Here is a 19,081-nt window from a genome sequence, read left to right as displayed (position 1 = left end):
ACAATCCGACTAGGTACACTGCCTAGGTGCATATTAGTTAGTTAAGTTAGTTAGGTTATAAATTTAAAACTAGTAGGTACTTTTGTGCACATCAAAGTTTTTGGCGCCGTTGCCGGGGAACGACTATTTTAGTTGTTAATTTATTTGCTTTAGGTTAATCGATCCTTTTTGTGGGGTAAAAACCGCAAAAAGTTATTTTTCCACATTTATTTTTCTGTCTGATCTGTAACCACGTCATGGTCTTGCTTCAGTTAGTTTTCGTTTATTTCTCTTTTGTTCCTTTTTATGCGTGTTTTTTAGTTTTATTTTAGCAAGACACCATGACGGACATAGCTAATATTTCGATGGGAGCGTATAAGAAGAGAATCTGAGATGATGTTGGTCCTGGTTTAGTACAACCTGCAATTCCTGCCACTGCTACATTCGAGTTGAAAGGACACATTCTTTCTGCACTTAAAGATATTCCATTTTCTGGGAAGGATCATGAGGATGCTTACAAGCACCTTGATGAGGTCAAAGACATAGCTAACTATTTCAACATCCCTAATATGCCTAGAGAGACAGCTTTGTTAAGGATGCTTCTCGTCACTTTTAAGGGAGCTGCAAAAGATTGGTTGAAAGCACTTCCACCCGGTGCAATTACTACTTGGGCACAAATGCGAGAGCAATTTTTGGAACAATTTTGCCCACCTTCAAAAATAGCTACACTCAAGAAGGCAATAGCAAACTTTCAGCAAAATCTGGGTTAATCACTTTATGAGGCATAGGAGCGTTATAACGGCTTACTAAGAAATTGTCCTCAAAATGACCTTAACATACAACAAGAAGTGTCTATATTCTATGATGGGGTGAATATCATGACAAGGAAACTCCTTGATTCTCAAAGACCACTAACTAAAAAAAATCCGGTCGAAGTCAAGGAGTTGATTGAAGAATTCTCAAAGCATTCTCGTGAGTACCACAATCCAAGACATGATGGAGAAAAAGGAATCGGGGGTGGACATTCTGAAGACATGGCTGCTGTACTAGCTATGCTTAACACCATGGACAAAAGAATGACAAATATGGACTAGTCAATTCATGCTATTAGAGTTGGATGTGAATGATGCAATGGTCCACACTTGACAAAATAATGCCACTTGGATGAACATGGAAACAAAAGGCTCAATTTTTCTATTCGAGTGGGGATAAATATGATGAAGATTGGAGAAAACCAAAGAAAGAATGGTTGCCTTACGATGAGTACAAGAAGCAAAAAGAACAAAAATATAGGCAGACTGGCCGAGGCTTTTACCAAAAGGAACAACCACCAGCTGAAAAGAAAGTTGACTTAGACAATATGTTAGCTCATTTTATGGAGGCTTCAGAAAAAAGACATGACGACACAGATGCATCCATAAGAGATCAAAGATTAATGATGAAGGAACAACAAGTCATGATGAAAGAACAACAAGCTATGATGATTGACCAGCAAGCCTCATTAAGAAATCATCAAGCATCGATCCACAATCTCGAAGCCCAACTCGGTCAACTAACGACTTTGGTGAATGAAAAATTATCTCCACGAACTCCCGAGAAGAAGACACAACCACATGTGGTGATTGATACTGTAGAAGAAGCTATTTCTGAGTTCCTAGAAGCTTTAGAAGAGGAGCCGAAGATGTCCGAACCAAAGCCGAAAATGTCAAAGCTCGAAAATGAAAATTCTGCTGAACAACCGAGCTCACGACATGAGCTTACTATGATCACGATGTGGGACCAGTCTGAACTAGAAAATTAAGCAACTGTTCCGACTTATCGTCCTCCCTTGCCGTTTCTGTCCCGAGCTAATCTTCATCCACTGGAACGGGAGCACTTGGAATTTATAAAACAAGTAAAGGGTATCCCAATAAATACTCCTTTTATTGAGTCGTTATCTAAGGTTCCTAAATATGTGAAGTTCATACAAGACTTACTAGATACTCGTCAACAATTGAAGAAAAATTCCAAGGTTATTCTTAGTGAGCAAAGTTCCAAAGTTGTATTGGGAGAGTTACCAAAGAAGATGGGGGATCCTGGAGGACTCACTCTTCCATGTAAATTTGGAAATAATTTGAAGACATATGCTTTAGCCGATTCTGGGGCTAGCATAAATTTGATGCCTTTCTCATTTTATAAGAAGCTCAATATTCCAAAATTGAAGGCTACAAGAATGACTATTCACATGGCCAACCATTTAGTGACACAACCCAAGGGCATTGGAGAAGACATCTTAGTAAAAATTGGGAAATTTGTTTTTCCAATTGATTTTGTGGTTATGGACATGAAAGAAGATGCCGGTGTTCCAATTATTCTTGCTCGCCCTTTACTAAATACTGTTGGTGCCTTGGTTGATATTCGCGAGTCCAAGCTCACTTTGAGAGTTGGAGATGAAGAGGAAACTTTTGGATTAGAAGATGGTTTCCAAGGGAGTGATGTTCAAGGTGAGGTTTTCAATATTGATGAAGAAGATGAACTTGGAGAATTGGAGAAGCTAATGGAAGAAGAACTAAAGACAATTCAACAAGTCAAACGCACGAAACCGAGAGCATCCGTTCCATTTTTAGTTGAAGTAATTGCCTACACAAATCCAACTTCTTGGGTAAGCAAGGAAAGTGACGAATTATCGAGTGACGAGGACGAGGTTACTTCCGAAGAAAAGAGCGTGAATATGGATGAAAAGATGGTTTCCATAGAGCTAAAGAAGGAAGAAAAAATGGATAATAAAGGGACCAAAAGAAAGCTCGATGTGAATGAAGTAAAAGCTAAAAAAGAAAATTCTAAAAAAGCATACATTCGACGCGTTCAATCATACAAAAGGAAGTGGAAGGATCAAAATATTAAATTGGTGATGGATACTCCGGATAATTCAACGTGAGGAGACATGGAGTCCGACTCATGACTCCAACAAAAAGAAGCGCTTATCGGGAGGCAACCCGATGTTTTTTTAGACTTTGCATTTTCTTTTGTAATTTGATTTAGTGTTTTATTTTTCGTGTTAGTCTTATTTCACCTTAACCGAATGATGATGCGTTTCTCTAGTTCTTGATCTTATTTTGTAGTGTTGAACGAAAGTGAAGCAGTGAAGGAGCTTAATTTGAAGAAGCCGTGCGATTTTTAAAGATCATAATTGAAGAACAAGTTTTTGAATAAGTGTGGGGTTCCCAAATAATGAAGAGAAAAGCATTTTGAAGCATATTTACTGAAAAGAAGACAAAACGACGTGGACATCATCAACACGTCGTGGCAGTTGTTCAACACATTTTTTTCAAGAATGGTTCTTTAATTTCATTCGATCTGGCACATTTGCATTCACAAGAAGAAGCTTTCCAGGTATTATATTTAGAGTCCGAGTGAGGGTATTATTGACAAAAGAAGGTTCTTTATAGAGAAAGATTAGAAAACGACGAGAGAAGCGAGATTGGAGCAATTTTTCGGGTGTTTGTTTGCGTCGATAAGTGAGGAGTCACGCTTAACAGCTTCGTACATTCGTTGGTGCCACATATATTCTAGAAATCAGCTCATTCTGGCACCGATTATTGCAATTTCAATACCAACACGTCGTGGTAATCCCCACCACGTCGTGTTGTCGCAGTCAGAATACCAGAAAAATAATCTGTTTGAGCCACCACGAGGTGGTGAATTCTGCCACGAGGTGGTGCTTTTCGAGTCTGTTGTTCGAGTCTGATCCCGTACTTTCAGTAGTCTAGGTGTTCAAGAGTGGCGTTTCCAATTCTATATTGAATTACATGGTATGGATGAGCTGTTCCCACACCATCAAATTTTATTTTTACGCCATGATGAAGTAATGTCCCGACTGCCACGACATGGTTGACACTTTCCTATGTCGTGGGGGAGTTTTTCATCACATCATGAGGCTGTCATTCTACTTTCCAATTCTGTTTCCACACTTTAGAGCAAGCTAGAGATCCTATACACGATTCGAGATGTATCTTCTATCCCAGGGGAGTCTGTTCCTTTTTCTCCCTCTTTTTAATTATATGTTTTGCATTGCATACAATGAGGGCATGTGGGGTAGGGGTATAAAAAGTAAATTGCTAAAAAATTAGTAAATTTAAAATTTTTAATAGATTTGAAATAATAATCTAATAATTAAATCTAGTAATAATTTGAACTTAAGTTGCTAGTGTTATGTGGGATGATCCAACGAGAGCTCAAATGTTCAACCGAGCCAATACATGTTATAGTATATTTGTGGCTTCTCAAGTCTTAGTGAAAAGCCGTGAGATATGAAAGGTAATCTGGTAGTTTATATGGCATAATATGTTTTGCAGCCTAAACCTAAAATCTATCCAGGAGAGCTTATGTAGTCATTACACATAGACTAATATCTCTAACCAGTAAAGGTTGAAGTTAAGCTCCCTTGCTTAAGCATGTAGGATTTGAGTGAAAAAAAGTGAGATACATGTGAAAAAAAAAGGAGAGAAATTACCAAAAAGTTGTAAGAATTTTGGAGCTATCAAAGTATGAAGATCAAAAAATCAAAACTTCCAAAGAAAAAAAATTGAAGATACCAAATATCAAACAAAAAGGTGGTGAATTCAAAGAAATCAAAGATCAAATATCAAAGAAGTGAAGAATTCCAAGAGCTCCATTGTGGTATCTTAAGTTGTAATTTCTAGATTATGTATGCTTGGGTTTAACCAAAAATACCTTGAGGTTAAGAAAGAGTTCTGAGGATTGATTCGGAGGGTTGCAAAAATGAGTGTCGTATAAACTAAGGGGTGAAGGTTCATAAGGATTGTGAGTATTTAGGATTGGGAGGTTGTTCGGATTTTAGACACAAATATGCGCATTGAGGTCTTGGTATAATGGCTGAATTTGAAATGGATTGTTCAATATGATGGTGGTGATGAAGGTTTAAATTAAAATTAATTTGTTTTGCTTGAGGGCAAGCAAAATATAAGTGTGGGGTATTTTGATATGTGCATATCTACATATATATATTTTACATCATATCTTAATATTTTATTCTATATTTATGCTTATTATAGAACAAAAGGTACTTATTATGCTTAATATCTATTATGTAGCATGAAGACATTCTTGGAAGCAATATGGAAGCTGGAAGCAGGAAAATACGAGCTTAGACAAGAAGAAGACACAAGAAGGATGTTACTAGACAGCTTGACCCCTTGTCAGTATTTTGACCATATCTCATGACTCGTAAATCCGATTAAGGTGATTCAAAATGATCTGAAAACTAGACACAATTTCGGACGACTTTTGTGTTTTGAGAAAAGTTGGATTTTCAACCACCATGACGTGGTGATCCCACCATGATGTGGTGAATGGAATCTTCGTGATTCTTGACGCTGGCTTGGGAAATACGGGATAAACACTAGGACCACGACGTAGTGCCATTACCACGACATGGTGGCCAGAATTTAGGATAGTATATATATCCGAACATAGGGTCGAATTGAGGGACTTGGAGGTGACTTTCTGGAGAAGCATTACGAAAAATAACCTCTGGAAAAAACTTAGAAGAGGAGGAAACGATTGGAGCTCAAGTTTTGAAGAGATATAGACGAAAACATCAATTTATTCGGTTTGATCATGTTTAGATTTATCTCTATTGAGTTTTTGTGTTTGATTTCTACCATGAGTAGCTGAATTTAGCTACTCCTGTTTAGCTAGATGAAGCTTCAACTTATGGATTAGTTTAATTAATTATGGATTTGACTTGTTGGTATTGTGTTTGTGTTTGATTGTTAATACCTAGCATGCTAATATTTGGTTGTTTAGTTGCTTGAATTCATGTTCTGTGTGGCTTAGTGATTATTAAATTACATGAACTTGACACCTAGTGATTTAGTGAATATTGAATTGCTAGAGTTAGGATCGACCCACTCTTAGATAAGTGATTGAAGTAATTAAATTTAGCTGTGCTGGAGAACATAAGTTATGACCATAATTATGTTTGCATAATGAATCTTACATAGCCTATTCATAATCCATAAATGATTTTGTGTGACCATGCATAATTTTACATGAGTTAGTTATATATTAGTAAATTTGGATTTAAATTACTAATAATATAATATTAGGTAACCAACTTTCATAATCCATAATTGTTAGCTAACCATAAAGAAGAAGTGAATTCGAACTAAACGGGAGTGTTTTTAGTAATTGATTGAACCTTTGTTTAGTAATTAAGTTTGTCTGAACTTGCAAAATCAGATAAAAAAACCTTTTAAATTATTGTTTGATTTTAGATTAATTTAGAGTAATTATTTTAGTTCATTAAATCCGTTCACTGTGTTCGACCCCAACTTACTTTACTACACTACAATCCGACTAGGTACACTGCCTAGGTGCATATTAGTTAGTTAAGTTAGTTAGGTTATAAATTTAAAACTAGTAGGTACTTTTGTGCACATCAAAGTTTTTGGCGCCGTTGCCGGGGAACGACTATTTTAGTTGTTAATTTATTTGCTTTAGGTTAATCGATCATTTTTGTGGGGTAAAAACCACAAAAAGTTATTTTTCTACATTTATTTTTCTGTCTGATCTGTAACCACGTCATGGTCTTGCTTCAGTTAGTTTTCGTTTATTTCTCTTTTGTTCCTTTTTATGCGTGTTTTTTAGTTTTATTTTAGCAAGACACCATGACGGACATAGCTAATATTTCGATGGGAGCGTATAAGAAGAGAATCTGAGATGATGTTGGTCCTGGTTTAGTACAACCTGCAATTCCTGCCATTGCTACATTCGAGTTGAAAGGACACATTCTTTCTGCACTTAAAGATATTCCATTTTATGGGAAGGATCATGAGGATGCTTACAAGCACCTTGATGAGGTCAAAGACATAGCTGACTATTTCAACATCCCTAATATGCCTAGAGAGACAGCTTTGTTAAGGATGCTTCTCGTCACTTTTAAGGGAGCTGCAAAAGATTGGTTGAAAGCACTTCCACTCGGTGATCGGTAGACGGAAGAGAAGCTTGAAGTGCTGCTGAAGAAGAGAGTCAGGCTTTTTCAACGCGGCAATAACTACTTGGGCACAAATGTGAGAGCAATTTTTGGAACAATTTTTCCCACCTTCAAAAATAGCTAAACTCAAGAAGGCAATAGCAAACTTTCAGCAAAATCTGGGTTAATCACTTTATGAGGCATAGGAGCGTTATAACGGCTTACTAAGAAATTGTCCTCAAAATGACCTTAACATACAACAAGAAGTGTCTATATTCTATGATGGGGTGAATGTCATGACAAGGCAACTCCTTGATTCTCAAGGACCACTAACTAAAAAAAATCCGGTCGAAGTCAAGGAGTTGATTGAAGAATTCTCAAAGCATTCTCGTGAGTACCACAATCCAAGACATGAAGGAGAAAAAGGCATCGGGGGTGGACATTCTGAAGACATGGCTACTGTACTAGCTATGCTTAACACCATGGACAGAAGAATGACAAATATGGACTAGTCAATTCATGCTATTAGAGTTGGATGTGAATGATGCAATGGTCCACACTTGACAAAATAATGCCACTTGGATGAACATGGAAACAAAAGGCTTAATTTTTCTATTCGAGTGGGGATAAATATGATGAAGATTGGAGAAAACCAAAGAAAGAGTGGTTGCCTTACGATGAGTACAAGAAGCAAAAAGAACAAAAATATAGGCAGACTGGCCGAGGCTTTTACCAAAAGGAACAACCACCAGCTGAAAAGAAAGTTGACTTAGACAATATGTTAGCTCATTTTATGGAGGCTTCAGAAAAAAGACATGACGACACAGATGCATCCATAAGAGATCAAAGATTAATGATGAAGGAACAACAATTCATGATGAAAGAACAACAAGCTATGATGATTGACCAGCAAGCCTCATTAAGAAATCATCAAGCATCGATCCACAATCTCGAAGCCCAACTCGGTCAACCTAGCAAGCCTCATTAATGATGAAGGAACAACAAGTCACGACTTTTGTGTTTTGAGAAAAGTTGGATTTCCAACCACCATGACGTGGTGATCCCACCACGACGCGGTGAATGTAATATTCGCGATTCTTGACGCTGGCTTGGGAAATATGGGATAAACACTAGGACCATGACGTGGTGGCCAGATTTTAGGAAAGTGTGTGTATATATATATATATATATATATATATATATATATATATATATATATATATATATATATATATATATATATATATATATATATCCGAACATAGGGTCGAATTGAGGGACTTGGAGGTGACTTTCTGGAGAAACATTACGAAAAATAACCTCTAGAAAACCCTTAGAAGAGGAGGAAACGATTGGAGCTCAAGTTTTGAAGAGATATAGACGAAAACATCAATTTATTCGGTTTGATCATGTTTAGATTTATCTCTATTGAGTTTTTGTGTTTGATTTCTACCATGAGTAGCTGAATTTAGCTACTCCTGTTTAGCTAGATGAAGCTTCGACTTATGGATTAGTTTAATTAATTATGGATTTGACTTGTTGGTATTGTGTTTGTGTTTGATTGTTAATACCTAGCATGCTAATATTTGGTTGTTTAGTTGCTTGAATTCATGTTCTGTGTGGCTTAGTGATTATTAAATTACATGAACTTGACACCTAGTGATTTAGTGAATATTGAATTGCTAGAGCTAGGATCGACCCACTCTTAGATAAGTGATTGAAGTAATTGAATTTAGCTGTGTTCGAGAACACAAATTATGACCATAATTATGTTTGCATAATGAATCTTACATAGCCTATTCATAATCCATAAATAATTATGTGTGACCATGCATAGTTTTACATGAGTTAGTTAAATATTAGTAAATTTGGACTTAAATTACTAATAATATAATATTAGGTAACCAACTTTGATAATCCATAATTGTTTGCTAACCATAAAGAAGAAGTGGATTCGAACTAAACGAGAGTGTTTTTAGTAATTGATTGAACCTTTGTTTACTAATTAAGTTTGTCTGAACTTGCAAAATCAGATAAAAAACCTTTTAAATTATTGTTTGATTTTAGATTAATTTAGAGTAATTATTTTAGTTAATTAAATCCGTTCCCTGTGTTCGACCCCAACTTACTTTACTACACTACAATCCGACTAGGTACACTGCCTAGGTGCATATTAGTTAGTTAAGTTAGTTAGGTTATAAATTTAAAACTGGTAGGTACTTTTGTGCACATCAGCAGCACCGGATGTGGTTGCTGGTATGTTTCTATCCTTTATCTCATTTATTATATCTGTTATATGCTTATCTGTTGTACCTGTCATTAGGTACGTTTTTAGTGAACTTCTTGTCTGCATTGGTTTTATTTGACTCGGGGGCGATTCGTTCATTCGTATCACAGACATTTAGTAGAGAGTTTAGTGTGCCAGTAGGCGAGTTAGAGTGTCCGTTGCGAGTCTCTATCGCCAACGAACATGGGGTTTCTGCTTCTTCGGTCTACCGAGGATGTGAGTTGGAGATCTTCGGGGTGTCTTTCCTGATAGACTTGATTCCGATTCCCATGGGGGAGGTGTGCGTGATTATGGGGATGGATTGGCTTAGTAGATTCGGTGCCATGATAGATTGCGAGGGTCAGCGGGTGGTAGTTCGAACCCCAATTGGGGAGAACTGATTGTATATGGTGAGGGAACTAGAGTGGGGTAAGGGTTTTGTTCAGCAGCCAGGGCTTGGCAGTATATTCAGCACGGGTGTGCGGGTTATCTAGCGTATGTTGTGGATACGCGGGTCAGGGACCAGACTCCATTCTCAGAGGTTCTAATGGTTAGGGAGTTTGCTGACGTGATTCCTGAGGAGTTACCAGGGATACCTCCTGAGAGACAGGTTGAGTTCCGGATCGACCTGGTGCCGGGTGCGGCCCCTGTCGCCAAGGCACCGTACCGACTGGCGCCACCCGAGATGCAGGAGCTGTCATCACAGCTGCAGGAACTGCTGGGCAAGCAGTTCATTCGACCGAGTAGTTCTCCATGGGGAGCACCGATCCTTTTCGTCAGGAATAAGGATGGTTCGCATCGGATGTGTATTGATTATAGGGAGTTGAACAAGTTGACGGTGAAGAACTGTTATCTACTCCCGATGATAGATGATCTCTTTGATCAGTTACAGTGTGCATCTTGGTTTTTCCAAGATAGATTTGAGGTCGGGATATCATCAGGTCCGGGTCAGAGAGGAGGACATGGAGAAGAACGCGTTTCGGACTCGTTATGGACATTTCGAGTTCGTGGTGATGTCGTTTGGGCTCACCAACGTGCCAACAGTGTTTATGGACCTGATGAATCGGGTCTGTAGACCGATGCTTGATCGCTCGGTCATCGTGTTTATTGATGATATCTTGGTATATTCCAAGACCCGAGAGCAGCACGAGGAGCACCTCAGGGAGTTATTGAGAGTTCTAAGACGAGAACGGCTGTATGCTAAGTTTTCGAAGTGTGAGTTTTGGTTACTAGAGGTCTAGTTCCTCGGACATCTCGTTAACCAGGAGGGGATTTTGGTCGACCCGGCCAAAATCGAGGCAGTCATGCAGTGGGAGGTGCCGAGATCTCCTTCAGACATCATGAATTTTCTGGGATTACCAGGGTACTACCGGAGATTCATACGGGATTTCTCCAAGATTGCAGTACCCCTCACTCGTTTGACGAGGAAGGGGGTGGATTTTCGGTGGGGCCCAGAACAGCAGAGGGCATTCGAGACCCTCCGACAGCGGTTATGCGAGGCTCCAGTATTGACTCTTCCAAAGGGAGTCGACGATTTTGTGGTGTTCTGTGATGCATCCATCACAGGACTGGGGGCGGTCCTCGTGCAGAGAGGACGGGTGATAGCCTATGCATCGCGACAGCTAAAACCGTATGAGACGAGATACCCTACACATGACTTGGAGATGGGAGCGGTGGTATTCGCTCTCAAGATTTGGATACATTACCTCTATGGGGTCCGTTGTACCATATACACGGATCACAAGAGCCTGAGACATATCATGGATCAGCCGAACCTGAACATGAGGCAGCACAGGTGGCTGGATGTAGTCAAGGACTACGATTGCGAGATCCTTTACCACCCCCATAAAGAGAATGTGGTGGCAGACGCTCTGAGCCACAAGTCAGCTGGGTCTTCCACCCCAGCGGTATGTATGAGGATAGTGGTGGATTCTCCTCCTGTGAGTTTGATCAGGGATGCTCAGGTTGAGGGCATGCGACCAAAGAACTGGAAGTTGGAGAGGATCAGGGGCGAGAACACCCGGTTTGTGCAGGATAGCCGGGGATTATTGACCCGATGCGGTCGGGTATGGGTTCCGATGTCTGGTGGGGTCAGACAGACAGTGATGGAGGAGGCTCACAAGTCTCATTTCTCTATTCACCCGGGGGCCACCAAGATGTACTGGGACTTGAGTTTGAGTTATTGGTGGCCGTGCATGAAGTGAGAAATCGCTTGGTATGTCGAGAGGTGCTTGGCCTGTAGGATGGTCAAGGCCGAGCATCAGAGGCTGCACGGTATGCTGCAGCCCCTGGAGATTCCCATGTGGAAATAGGAATAGATCACGATGGACTTCATTACCAAGCTGCCGAGGACGGCGAAGGGGTTTGATGTTATATGGGTCATTGTGGATCGATTGACCAAGAGTGCCCATTTCTTGGCTATATGAGAGAGTTTATCGACCAAGAAGTTGGCCGATGTGTATGTCCGCGAGATCGTCGCTCGCCACGGGGTTCCAGTGTCCATTATTTCCGACCAAGATGTTAGATTTACCTCCCGTTTCTGGCAGAAGTTCCACGAGGAACTAGGCACGCGGCTGCATTTTAGCACAACGTATCATCCGCAGACCGATGGTCAGAGCGAGTGGACCATACAGACCCTCGAGGACATGTTGAGGGCGTGTGTTATTGATTTCGGTGGGAGTTGGGATTCCCACCTACACCTTGCAGAGTTCGCCTACAACAATAGTTATCATTCCAACATTGACGCCCCGCCTTTCAAGCTGTGGTATGGGCGGAGATGTCGCGCCGTGGTTTTTTAGGGTGAGGTCGGACATAGGGTGATGGGACGGACGTCGGTAGTCTTGCAGACTACCGAGAAGATTCAACAGATTAGGCTGCGACTGCAGATCACCCAGAGTCGGCACAAGAGTTACGCCGACAGACGCCGATCTGAGTTAGAGTTCCAGGTTGGGGACATGGTACTCCTGAAGGTCTCACCCTGGAAGGGTGTGATCCGCTTTAGGAAGAGGGGGAAATTAGGTCCCCGGTATATTGGGCCATTCAGGATTATTGTCAGGGTTGGCAAGGTAGCTTACAGGCTAGAGCTACCGGAGGAGCTCAGTCAGATCCACAACACTTTTCACGTTTCGCAATTGCGAAAGTGCATTATGGATCAGGAGGCGGTGGTATCGTTGGATGACATTCAGGTCGATGAGCACCTGAATAATGTTGAGAGGCCCGTTGCCATTTTGGAGAGGAAGGTGAAGGTTCTACGGAACAAGGAGATACCTTTGGTAAAGGTACAGTGGGAGCACCGAATATGGTCCGAGTGGACGTGGGAGCCGGAGGCAGAGATGCGGGAGCACTATCCAGAGTTGTTCCCCACGGCAAACTTCGAGGATGAAGTCTAGTTAAAGTAGGGGAGAATTGTAACGCCACGATTCTCAGGTATTGATTTATGGTTTTAATTTTCATAATTTCAAGGTCTACTCGATGAGTTGGATGCCCTGACTCGTCGAGTAGCAGCAGGTTGGGCCACGTGTTTAAGTGACCTACTCGCCGAGTCCAAGATAGGACTCGACGAGTAGGAGCTAGAGTATGAAACCCTAATTTTCGGGGTTTTGCACCCTATTTAAAGGATCATTAGCCTCCTTTGGCCTCCTTACAGTCCCTTGAGAGTCCAGCAAACCCTAATATGTGTGTGTGCTCCATTTGTGTGTTTTAAGCTTTGGAAGGTGGATTCTTGGTGAGAAGATCTTGGAGAACAAGTGACTAGAAGCAAGGAACGTGTGGGGATCACAAATCTACCTCAGTTAGCATCATTTGAAGGTATCAAGTCATTACCTTGACCTCATTTCCTTCTAGATCTCATTTGGGTAAAGATTAGGGCTTTTCTAGCATATTAGGAAGCTTTTCTTGTGCATGAGCTAAGATATGAAGTTGCAACTTCAGATCTGAACTCTCCGGGATCTCTAAGTCCATAAAGCTTCCAGCTTTAGCAAGTGTGAACCTCTCCTTAGGTGTAAAACTCCATTACAAGCTTGGATTTGTCATTTTGAGTGTTTAGAGCCTTGCATGCACGTAAAGTTTGCAACTTTACATGATAAACATGCCTTGGAAAGCTGGATCTGCAATATGGAACCTTAAAATGGCTTAAAAAGCATCTGAATGGATGAAGAACTGAAGGGACTTGACGAGTTTCATGGTCAACTTGGCGAGTCCGATGAAGATTTTCGTGCAAGGAATTCTGCATGGACTCGGCGAGTCAATGGGGTGACTCGGCGAGTCAACTAGGGTTTTCTCGATATTTGGACATGCATGAACTCGACGAGTTGCAGAGAAACTCGACGAGTCAGTGGCGGGATTTCACAACTACTCGAGTTCTAGAATGACTCGACGAGTCAGTGACTGCACTCGATGATTCGGGTCAACATGGACTGTTGACCTTGACCGTTGACTTTGACTTTGACCAAGGGTTGACTATTTGACTTCTGGGGCATTTTGGAATTTATGAATATGATTCCATGGTGAATATAGGTGGTGGAGTTTGTGGTGGTGATCCGAGAGTTTGAGCTTATTACTTCGAGTCGACAGTTGCGAGGTGAGTTATCCCCACTATACTCAAGGGTCTAAGGCACCAAGGTCGGCCCTTTGGATTGTAATCTGGATATGTTATGCTAGTATGATCTGTTAGATCGGTATCCTAGTAGGTAGGATGGTATTATGTGGTATGTGGTATGATCTGTAGATCGGTATCCTGGTAGATAGGATGGTATAATGTGCTATGTGGTATGATCCGTTAGATCAGTTGTTGTCTATAGACTGCTATGTGATTATCTGTTATATGTGCTCATGTTTGTTTGGCGGTTGAGGCTTATCTGCTTTGTGCGAAAGCCAATAGACCTGGGCATTCCAACCTGTTGGTTGTGGGTCGTGAGTATTCCATCCCGAGGATGATTGGACTCATAGTATGTGGGCATTCCAACCTGTTGGTTGTGGGCCTGGGGTATTCCATCCCGAGGATGATTGGACCCACAGTATGTTGGCATTCCAATCAGATGGTTGAGGGCCTGGGGTATTCCAACTCGATGGTTGATTGGACCCATAGTATGTTGCTTATGATTATATGTGTATTGTTGTGGGTATGGGTATTTTGAGGGAACTCACTAAGCTTTCGGGCTTATAGTTTCAGTTTATTGTTTCAGGTACATCAGGGGATCGCGGCAAGGCGAATGCGTGATCGTACAGCTCCTTATGTTTATTTTATGTTTCTGGTAAAACTCTGATATATTATATTTTGAAAACAAGTTTGTAATGATTTAATGGTTTTGAAATGTTTTTAAAAGTTCAAATTTGGCATGATTTTTGTGGGTGTTACACTCTACAACTTGTTGTTGAGAGATGAAAAAAAGTACGAACCTGTTATCCAACATCTCAAACTGATGATTACTTCCTACATTCAAGAGATTGGGAATATGGATGTGGAGGTAGCTGCTGTACTGCGAAGGAAGCCCTCTGTTCTTCCTAATGAATCTCCTGAAGGTTTTAAGAAGTGGAAGATTGGAAAGATTCACAAAGAGGGATGGTATGTGGTGTTTTAGGCCAGAGAACGAAGCAATGCTGACTTTGACAAGACCTGCTTCTCCCTCCCAGACAAACATCTATACAACACTTCCTGCATTGAGTTTATTTTGGATCTGGTCACCAAATTCAAGGGAAACAACAAAGGAGATATAAAATGCTTCTTTGACATGATTCAATGGTACATTCAGGTTCGCAAGACCTTGTTGAGTGTTATTGCTAAGGTCTACGAAGTGCAGAAGTGAACTTAACCTTGAAGGACTCTCGCTCAATTGACGCAAAGGGGGAGATTGTTGGGTATATTGTGTTGCGTCATTGGGCCTTATGTATAGTCCATTTAGTAAATGGGTTGGGCCTGTCCTCCCGTATTTATGATCTAGGGTTAGAGTATTTAAGATGCATGCATGCATCGTGTTTTGGTAATTCTGATATAATCTTGTAACCCTAATCACGCCTCTACAGTAGCAATTCTTCATCGAGTTCTTCTGAGGCGTGATCTTTTAATCATTCAACATATTTTGAGTCATTGTCGTCTTCTTGCTTTAATCTGTTTGATTCTAATCGATCATTCAAGGATATTTAATCCTAACACAATAGTTTTATAATTATAATTTATTTTTACGGTAATGTATTAAAATGTTCTTGGAATTTTGTTTTTGCAGATAAAAAATGAAGATGCTGAGTTTCAAAATAAGATAAAAAAAATAAACTAGCAAAGGCACCCATAAAATTAAGAAAGAAATAAAAAATGATGTTAAAACTTAAATTGAAAGCAAATAGGACTCCGAAAGATGGCACCGGAACAAGTGCCGACAAACTTGTTCTGATAGACTAGTTGTAATTATGTTTTTTTTTTGTTATGGATATGTTTCAGGAAGTGTTTTTTATTATTATTAAATACTTTTATGCACATTGGTTTTTAAATAGTATATTAATATAATTTAGGTATATTCTATTTTCAGTCTCCGACATCTAGTGACTCGAACGATGAGGATGAGTTGCCTATAGAGTATGTTATAACACTTCTTGAAGACGAGCAACGACGTCTTGTTGATACGATTGCATTAGAAATGATTCGTGATTATCAACACGCTAAACAACAAATGGTAATACTGGAAATCTCATTACCACCTTCACCGACTGAGGACTGGAAAAAAGTAGCATTGTATAACATTCAAATGCTCTTCATTACCATGTCGGAAGATATACGACAATTTGTGAACACAATGGACATCATCGAAGAAACACACATGATAACTCCAACAATAGAAGATCGAGTCGAATTGACTGATAATGGTTTGAAACTAAATGAGACCTACATGGAATTTGTAACGCTTGGATCTGCTATTAGCTAAATTCCCTAATTTATTGTATTTTCAGTGGGGACTCGACGAGTTGGAAGCTCCAACTCATCGTGTCGAGGGGTTTTTTGGCCGCGAGCATTTTTGGGCCAACTCGGCGAGTCGGGGTGTCCCAACTCGACGCGTTGGCGGCTGTGAAGAAAACCTTAATTTTAGGGTTTACACCCTATTTAAAGACCTTAAATCCCTTGGCTGGCCTCCTTACCAGCCTCCTCTGTCCAGAAAACCTAATTTCGTGCATTATCCGCCAAGGTTAAGCGTGTGAGCTTGTGGTGAGCTTGGAGAGTTGGTGTTTGGTATTCTTTGGAAGGAGTTTGAAGTTGAAGGTGCCTAGTTTGGAAGGAAGGCTTTGGATCCAGAAACTCTCCATTCGTTGCAGTTCTTTTGAGGTATAAAGTCGATACCTTTGTTGTTATCTTCTAGATCTTTTTGTTGGATGTTTTAGCTTTATTTTTTGGGTTTATGGTTCGGTATTCCAAGAGCTTGAGGGTTTCAGGGGTTAATATGTTAGATCTGACCCTTTCATGACCTCTCTTGGCTTAAAGTTGCAAGCTTTGCTAGGTCCTAAGTCCCATTCATGCAATAAGTCCTTTATTAAGCCATTTTGGGTCCTAAGGTTCCTCTCTAGCATGCATGGACGTAAAGTTGGAAACTTTACGTGATATTCCAGCCTTGGGATGCAAGATCTATGTTTTGGGACTATGTTTTGAGAGTTTAAGGGCTTAATGGGTTAAGCCTCACTCTATTGAGTATAGGATTCGGGTTTGGGTTCATTGTGGTGGTTTTTAAGGGTAAAGTTGGAAACTTTACCCTTCTAGACATCAATTTGGAGGATATACGAGATTTGGAGTTACTAGATTCGATAGAAACAGCTTAATGCATTAAGTTGTTGGATTTCTGGCCAACTCGAAGAGTTCATTAGTGAACTCGACGAGATGATAGAATTTTTCCCGATTCGTGCAGCTAAGGGATGAACTCGACGAGTTGAAGTAACTCGGCGAGTTTGGTCAACTCAGACTGTTGACTTTGACCTTTGACTTTAGTCCATGACCAAGTTTGACTTTTAAGGGGTTTAAGGGCATTTGGAGTTGTATTTAAGGAATTGTTCATGTTTAGGGGTCGAGTAGAGCTGATATTCGGAGCCGGAACCTAGTCAGCTATCGTTCGGTAATTAGGTTAGTCTTCTCACCACACTTATGGGTCGAAGGCACCAAGGCCGGCCCATTATTGATTATTAAATGTTTCGTATGGGAATATATAATTGTGTTTTAGTGGAATTATATGTGGACTTATGTGCAGACCATGGGGGACCCCATGACATTTGGCAAGACGATGGGAGGAGCCCATGGCACGGGGATACAAGACCATGGGGGTAGCCCATGGCATTACATTGAAGATCGTGGAAGGAGACCATGGCAAACTTGTATGTATATATGTGTGCATGGTATTATGTGAATATATGATTCGTGTGTTTGAGAAACTCACTAAGCTCATGCTTACAATTTTATTGAATGTTTCAGGTACTCCTATTGATAAGGCAAGGGCCCGACTTGATGGGGTGGCATGCATTCTCCAGTGTTTTCACATTTAGCTTTTTGTACTATGAATTTTAAAATAATATGGCTATTTAATGAGGTTTTTTTACTCCTTATGGATGATGTTTATGAAATTAAAAGTTGAATTTTTTTTTGAAAATCAGGCTGTTATAGAATTGTTTGAAAATCATGTAGACACAGCTAGTTTGCATCGGATGCAAGTTCCCAGTTATCAGCCAGAAATGTAATCTAATTTTAAATATGGAGATCATAATGTCTTTTGAAACTGAATTTTGTAAAAGGAACGGTATGATTATCTAAAATGACAATTTTTTTCATTAACATTATTGCAAGTATCATTATAAATCCTAATACATACTTAAATTGTTTTCCACAAATTAGGAAATTGTAAGGTATACATATTTTGTTTTCGGTCAATCAAATCTCTTCTAATTCTAACAACTTCTGTTAAACGATCATGTTCTACACACAACTTATTAATCTCTGCATTTGCATTTTCAATCCACTTCTTAGCTTGTTTCACTTCTTTCATAGCTTCAGCAACCCATTTTTATTTTTCATTTACTTGTTCCACTAGATTGTCTGCATGTTGATTTCGTGTGCGACTTCTTTCGGAGTCCCTTTCGTTTGCTTCTTCAACAACCTTCACAGATTGGAAAAATGTTATCACGCATTTTATCTGGGAGTGGGAAATCTGGGCCTTCCGGAAACGGGTTGTTATCTGAACAAACATAACAATCTTCTTCTTCACAAGGCCAAACACCATCATGAGATGAATTCATTCCAATTTTATTTCAACGTTGAGGATACATGCTATGTGAATTTTAAGGTCCAAAAGCAATGTCCGGAACAACTATCCGAAATAGTCATTCTGGAAAGTGGCTCAGGAATGGAGTTCCCGACTGAGGGTCCGAAATACTGTTAGGAATCTATGACATTTACTGTTTGGAATGACTACACATAATGTCAGGAATCTATGACTTCTATTGTTGGTAAATGACTACACATATCTCAGGAATCTATGACAATTACGTACAAAAGCAATGTCCGGAACAATGGTCCGAAATAGTCGGTCTGGAACGTGGCTCCGGAATGAGGGTCCAAAATACTGTTAGTAATCTATAAAATTTACTATTCGGAATGACTACACATATGTCAGGAGTCTATGACATTTACTATTCGGAATGACTACACATGTCAAGAATTTATGACTTTTACTGTTCGGAATGACTACACATATGTTAGGAATCTATGACAATTACTGTTCCGAATTTAGGGTCCAAAATATCAATTCCGGAATGTGTTTCCGGAATAGTGTCAGGAATCATAATCGTAGTAAATGTCATTATATAAAGGAATTCAAGCGTCGAAACTCTTTACTTTG

General features: G+C 40.0%; 2 non-coding genes across 2 annotated transcripts; both read right to left on the bottom strand.

Annotated features, from left to right (window-relative positions):
• Positions 1–704: 704 nt before the first annotated feature.
• Positions 705–811, bottom strand: LOC145167958 (small nucleolar RNA R71). The gene has a single exon (XR_013741557.1). It is a non-coding gene; the product is annotated as a small nucleolar RNA R71 (small nucleolar RNA).
• A 6,287-nt stretch (positions 812–7,098) lies between these two features.
• LOC145167940 (small nucleolar RNA R71) lies at positions 7,099–7,205 on the bottom strand. The gene has a single exon (XR_013741539.1). It is a non-coding gene; the product is annotated as a small nucleolar RNA R71 (small nucleolar RNA).
• Positions 7,206–19,081: the final 11,876 nt, after the last annotated feature.

The sequence above is a fragment of the Lactuca virosa genome, chromosome 3, assembly GCF_052849685.1.
Source record: "Lactuca virosa cultivar CGN04683 chromosome 3, Lactuca_virosa_CGN04683_v6, whole genome shotgun sequence".
Lineage (NCBI taxonomy): Eukaryota > Viridiplantae > Streptophyta > Magnoliopsida > Asterales > Asteraceae > Lactuca > Lactuca virosa.
This window is presented reverse-complemented; position numbering and strand designations above follow the sequence as displayed.